Consider the following 6,168-nt stretch of genomic DNA (forward strand, 5'->3'; position numbering starts at 1 on the left):
CAGAAATAGGTTTTAACCAAACTTAAAACAGAAAACAGACACTCGTTGTTGCAGTGGTTACTGGAAGAGTGATGACTACCTTGATGGTTTTTAGTAAGTATACGCAAAGTTTAAAATCTCATAGAATATTTCCCAGAGCCAAAACCGCCACAAGTAGCTGTTATTTATGATTTATTATAGCTCTATTTGTTTTTAGCACATCTTTTATGACATATTATGGCCTTAATCGGTGAGTTAATATCCGTGATGAATTGTCGTTGGTGATTAATTGTTGGTGATGAAAAGTGCGTGACAAATTGACGGGATACCGTTACATGAATGCATCACACAGCAACAACCAGGGAAAAGGACAGACGCACATATGTGATACACAGATACAGAAGTGACGCTCCTGTTGTTATGCTGCTCTCCATATACTGTACGTGAAGTAACTTAAACAAACCAAAAAAAAAAGGATGGCGAGTAAGTAGATTCAAGAAAATGCACAGAGTCTTTTTCTTCAATCAGTTGTAAGGTTTATTGAAATATGCAGGGAGTCTGGTTCCAGGTGCAGGACAAACAGATTACTCGTCCTTACAATTTTTGCATGACATTAAATACCCTTCTGTATAGATGGTCCACCTTCTCTTTCTCTGACACTTAACCAATAGCAAAGGTACAACACATTATTCTGTTACCATATATTTAATTTAGTGTGTGTGTGTGTGTGTGTGTGTGTGTGTGTGTGTGTGTGTGTGTGTGTGTGTAGTCTAGTGTGACAACCTCTGAACTCAGTGCATTCTTCAGACCCCTGGCTCCCCAAAAGGTCCATACATCTAGTTTTTGTCATCTTCCTTGTTCATATTTCTTCGTTTTGCTTGAGACCCTTTGAGTCCATTGGCGTTATCTCTTATTCTCCGTGAGAACCTTTGGGTCCAACACCAGTCCCTGGGAGCCTTTTAGCCCCTTTATGCTTTGCATTCCAAAAATCTTAGAGCCTGGCCCCTTCTGGTCCACAGCATTGTTATCTTGTTATCTTGTTATCTTGCAGTCAATGCTAGACAAGAAGCCTGTAGGCACAAGGTCTCTATCAATTGTTAGCAGTACATTCAATTTGACCCAAACAGTCTGCTATCTGCAATATTAGTCTCTTTTCAGAAAAGAACACCAGTATAACTCTGCCAGTCCACATGCGTAGCAAACTGCTAACCAATTCTCGATCCATTTTCCAACAGTACGTAAATATTGTCACTTGTAATAATTGCCATAAAAATAAATTGCTACAGTCCCCATGAAAGTAAATGTTCATAATTAATTCTGGTAATGTTGTATTTCATGGGGTTTTTTTTTGCTGCTTGCTGTAAGACCTAATACATAACGAAGTTCCAGAAAGTTCTGGTGTTATGCCAAATATTGTCTCTGTCAAATAAAGCTTCCTGGCAGTATTTGGCACCTTAGGTGCTATACTGTCTCTGCCAAATTGGGGCTCCTAGCCATATTTGTCACTCCAGCACAATTTGATAAATAATGTGCAATATATGGTATGACCATATTGATTACATGTGTAATTTGTTTTAAATTATTTGGTTTGTAAGATCGGAGAACATTGCACTGATAATTAGTGCATTTGCTACTGTAGCACAGCAGAATAGTGTCTATTTTTTTTTTCAATGGAGGCTTGGCAGTGACAGTATTTTACAGTTTTGCTCTCCAGCACAATTGAGTCCCATTGCAAATCACATTACAACTAACAGAATGGTAATATGGAGATCCTGGTGAAATTGCCTGCATATGTCCACAGACTTGTCTTCTGGGTTCAAGTGTTCAATACTTAGATTCTAAAGTGAAATTGTCTGCATATCTCCTTAACTCTAGAACAACCGCGTTTATAGTCATCCCTAGAACAACCATAAGCGGTCGATTTGACCAGCATACTAAAAACAACAAATATTATCGTAGGACAAGCAATTGATTATAAGTCATAGTTTCAGGAACATTCCTGTAAAGCCTCTATACAACCCAAACTTTGTAAATAAATGGACATTTGAACAGAAATGTTTTTATATATAGACATATTACATACAGCGCAACCTCAAAAAAACAGAAAAAAATTGTGAAAACAAAAAGGTGAAGCATGGTGGTGGCAGCATCATGTTATGAGGATGTTTCTGATCGGCAGGGACTGGGGCACTTGTCAGGATAGAAGGGAAAATGAATGGAGCAAGGTACAGATAAGTCCTTGAGGAAAACATGCTTCCCTCTGCAAGAAAACTGAAACTGAGACGGAAGTTCACCTTTCAGCATGACAACGACCCAAAGCACACAGCCAAAGCTACATTGGAGTGGCTAAGGAACAAAAAGGTAAATGTCCTTGAGCGGCCCAGTCAGAGCCCCAACCTAAATTCAATTGAAAATTTGTGGCATGACTTGAAGATTGCTGTCCCCAAGGAACTTGACAGAGCTTGAACAGTTTTGTAAAGAACGGTAAAATATTGCCAAATCTAGGTGTGCAAAGTTGGTAGAGACCTATCCCAACAGACTCACAGCTGTAATTGCTGCCAAAGGTGCTTCCACCAAGCATTAACTCAGGGGGGGGTGGAGACTTATCCAATTATGATCTTTCAGTTTTGTATTTTTAATAGATCATTTTTTTCTCAATAAAAACTTTTTTTCCCAATTAATAGTGTGGAGTATGGTGTATAGATAAGTGGAAAAAGATCGTCATTTAAATGCATGAAACTCTGAAGCACTGACACAACCAAATGTGAAAAAAGTTCAAGGGGGTGCAGACTTTCTATAAACACTGTATATTAGCTGCAAAAAGCAGACAAAAAAAACACAGAAAGCAGATGCTGTAGGTTAAGAAAGCAGTCACCAAGCAATGTTGGCTGTTGAAAGTAAAGAAGGATTTTTTTTCTGTTTGTTTTTTTTTTAAGCAGAGCGTTTCAGCTCTGTCCTCAGAAGCCAAGTTTCCGATTCCGGTGAAGTGGCAAGCTGACTTCCAACAGCAGAAAAACTCAAAGTGAGAGCTCTTTTACAAGAATCAATCACACCACTGGAGAGGTTAGTTATACATACCTTACCTACCTGATTGAGAGAATCAAAAGAGAAAGTGATCTCCACAGAGTGACTACCTAGCCCCTCAGTAGGCAGGACGAGGATGTCACTCCCCGGAGGGGCCTATCAGCAGCTCTGACATAAAATGCTCAGTAAATACCTGACCGGGGGCAGGCATATCCAAAAAGTACTGTTGGTTCTTTTCGAGTTGAAAGAGAACATTTCCCAGACAGATGGACACAAATAGGGATTATAGTTCAAATTAATTTTAGTAAATAAAAATATTCAAACACACCCCAGTGTGTTTAAAAGTATTTTTAAAACTTTTTGAAGTCCTCAGGATCACCTTATGCTGCGAAAATTACCTTTCAATTGTATTTTTTTTTTTTTTCAGATTTTTTTAGTAAGCTTACGACCGAATTCAGTGAGAGGTTTCACAAATTTGGCCTTACAGAAGATATTTTCATGTTGGCAAAAAAAAAAAAACATTTCTTTGAAGGTTTTGAACCAAGAGGATCGTGGAATAAGACTGCCAGTGATATTTTTCCCTGGGTAGATATATATATATATATCTATATATATATATAATTATATATATAAATAATATATATATATATATAAGTATATATATATATATTTATAGTAAGTTTTATCATTTTAATGAAAGCTGTACAATGAAGAAATGCTTGCCATTCATGACTGACCCAGCATCATCATCGTCAAAAGTGTTGGTGTATTCAGTGCATTACTATTGCTATTTAAAGAGCTGGAGATCACCGTAGGTTCCACAAAATCCAAGATCCATGGTGGGTTTATCTCTGGTCTGCTGCTCAGTTCTTCCGAGAGTTCTCGGAACAACATGCAGTTTTTTCTCTGAACTCCACTCAAAAGGGCGTATCTGATAGCCCCTTGCACCACATAGCACAGACATAAAGGAGATAGCTGCTTCTGCGTCCAGCACTCAAAGAATATCAGAGACATTTGCAGAGCTTTTTGAGATGTTATAGTAATAAAATAATGACTTGGATCACATTATTGAGGAGTTTGGTGATAAAACTAGTGATCAGGCGAGTATTTATCAGTATGCACGTCTATAAAGAGGTATGTCAAAAATACAGTGAACAAGAGCAGCACGTGTAAAATAAACAGGGCCTGTGAAAATAAATTGGACCAGATGCATCTGATAAGCGTTGAATAAATGGATTAATTTCTGCATCGTCCCAGTTGTTAGCTCTTAAAACCAATATTGTTTGATCTACTACGCTCAACCTAGTAGGGGAGTGGTTTGAGCTACGTCACTGCATTGACATGATAATGCCAGCACAGGGCCTGCGTTGGGTTCACACACACAGCTAGGCCCTGAGGCAGCATTGCCTGCTCTAGGCCACATCAAAAAGCTGGTCTTAATTTTAACTGGCCCAGGGCCGGCGTAAACCTACTCCAGTGAGGCATGCATTTCCAAAATGAACATGATAAAAATAAACACTGCAGCCCACAGCCCGGATAACCAATGAGCATCTTCACATTGCTACCACAGCCTACACCCCGCTTCAAAAGGGTGGCACTGGAAAAAAAGTGCAATTTTTCACACTAGGCTTTAATTTTTGTACATTATGTTTATTTAAACTGTTTTATTTATGGCTTCTGCTTCATGCTTTTGTCATGGCTTGTAAACAGATAACAAAAAAAATAAATAAAAAGCCAAAACCATTTATCTATATTGGACTGATCCCCTGGCAAGTATGGTTAGCTGTGTGCTGATCTGTGTTCAGAGACCTTAGAGGGAGGAGTATTCTTCTGTGGAGTGGACCTTCGTTTAATAATGTTGAGAACACCTGGATTATAGTATCATAACTTTGCATAGCGATTTAAAAAAAAAAAAAAAACTTTTGTTCTATGAAGGATCAGTAACTAGAATCTGTAGATTTTTTTGTTCATGTAAAATCAACATCAGCAAATAACAGCTAAACGGGACTGTAGTAAAGGACTATCCTGTGCAAAAATTAGCACAACATTAACAATGTGTTAAGGTAGGTGCATAACGGCTCATGTTCAGTTTCCAAGTAGTCTAAAATTGCATGTAGATAAATGCAGTTTTCATTATTGTTTGTACATTTAAATATATGATAAACTGAGGTTTCCATGATTTCATATTGAAGTTCAGTAAAATAATTAATGTAGCATAATGCATTCTGTTTACAGTAAACTAATATTTCAGTTAATCACCAAACCACCTAGGTTTAATATCTGTTTAAGTGCATACATATTTCTGAAAAATCAGTTATACAATTAAGTGTGTTACACTTAATAATATAATAATAATAATAATAATAATAATAATATAATAATAATAATAATAATAACGTAAGACCAGAACTAAGTACCAATATATTGCTGATACTGTCCTTTTATGAAGTACTCACTACACAATTGTGTGACTGAGTTTGAGTTCAGTCTCTCTTTCTTTAATTTGGGTTGCATGGATCAGTTTTTCCTTCTGGCTCAGCAGACTGGAGTGCATAGTTGTTTTCCCTCTTCTGTTGGTGCACCCAACAGCAGAACACACATCTGGCATTGTAAAATACCTGCCTCCGCAGTTCTACCGCCAGTGGTCTTTAGTACAAATGGCTTGGACAAAAAAAAAAGAATGAGCCTAAGACATGACAACTGAGAAAACAGTGACATCTAGTGGAAAAATAAAAGAAAACGTGCAGTGTTTCTTGCGTCTTCTAGCTGCAGATATGGTGTTTGCAAGAAAGGTGTTGTCAAGTAGCTACAGTTTATTCAGTGTGATATGGCTCAAGAGTTCTAAGAACATTATTATTCAGGTTTTCCATCAGTTTCAATCCCAACAATTTGGCATCAGTGTCTCTAAAACAAACACCAGTTGAAATCAACTACAATTATTTGCAGGAATTCAGTTATGTGACATTACTAATTGGACTATGGTAATAACAGCCAATAAAGCAGAGTGTGTCATTTGAAGATAGGCAGGATTGCTGGGGATTCTGTGATGTTCAGGACTGTTCTGAAACCTGAGTTGGTTATTTGGAGAAAGGACAAGGGTCTGGGAATTTTGCCTACAAGTAATAAAAATGAAATTTTTACCTTGGAATTGTTTCACCTTTCATA

This window comes from Polyodon spathula, chromosome 6 (assembly GCF_017654505.1).
Source record: "Polyodon spathula isolate WHYD16114869_AA chromosome 6, ASM1765450v1, whole genome shotgun sequence".
In the NCBI taxonomy this organism is placed as follows: domain Eukaryota; kingdom Metazoa; phylum Chordata; class Actinopteri; order Acipenseriformes; family Polyodontidae; genus Polyodon; species Polyodon spathula.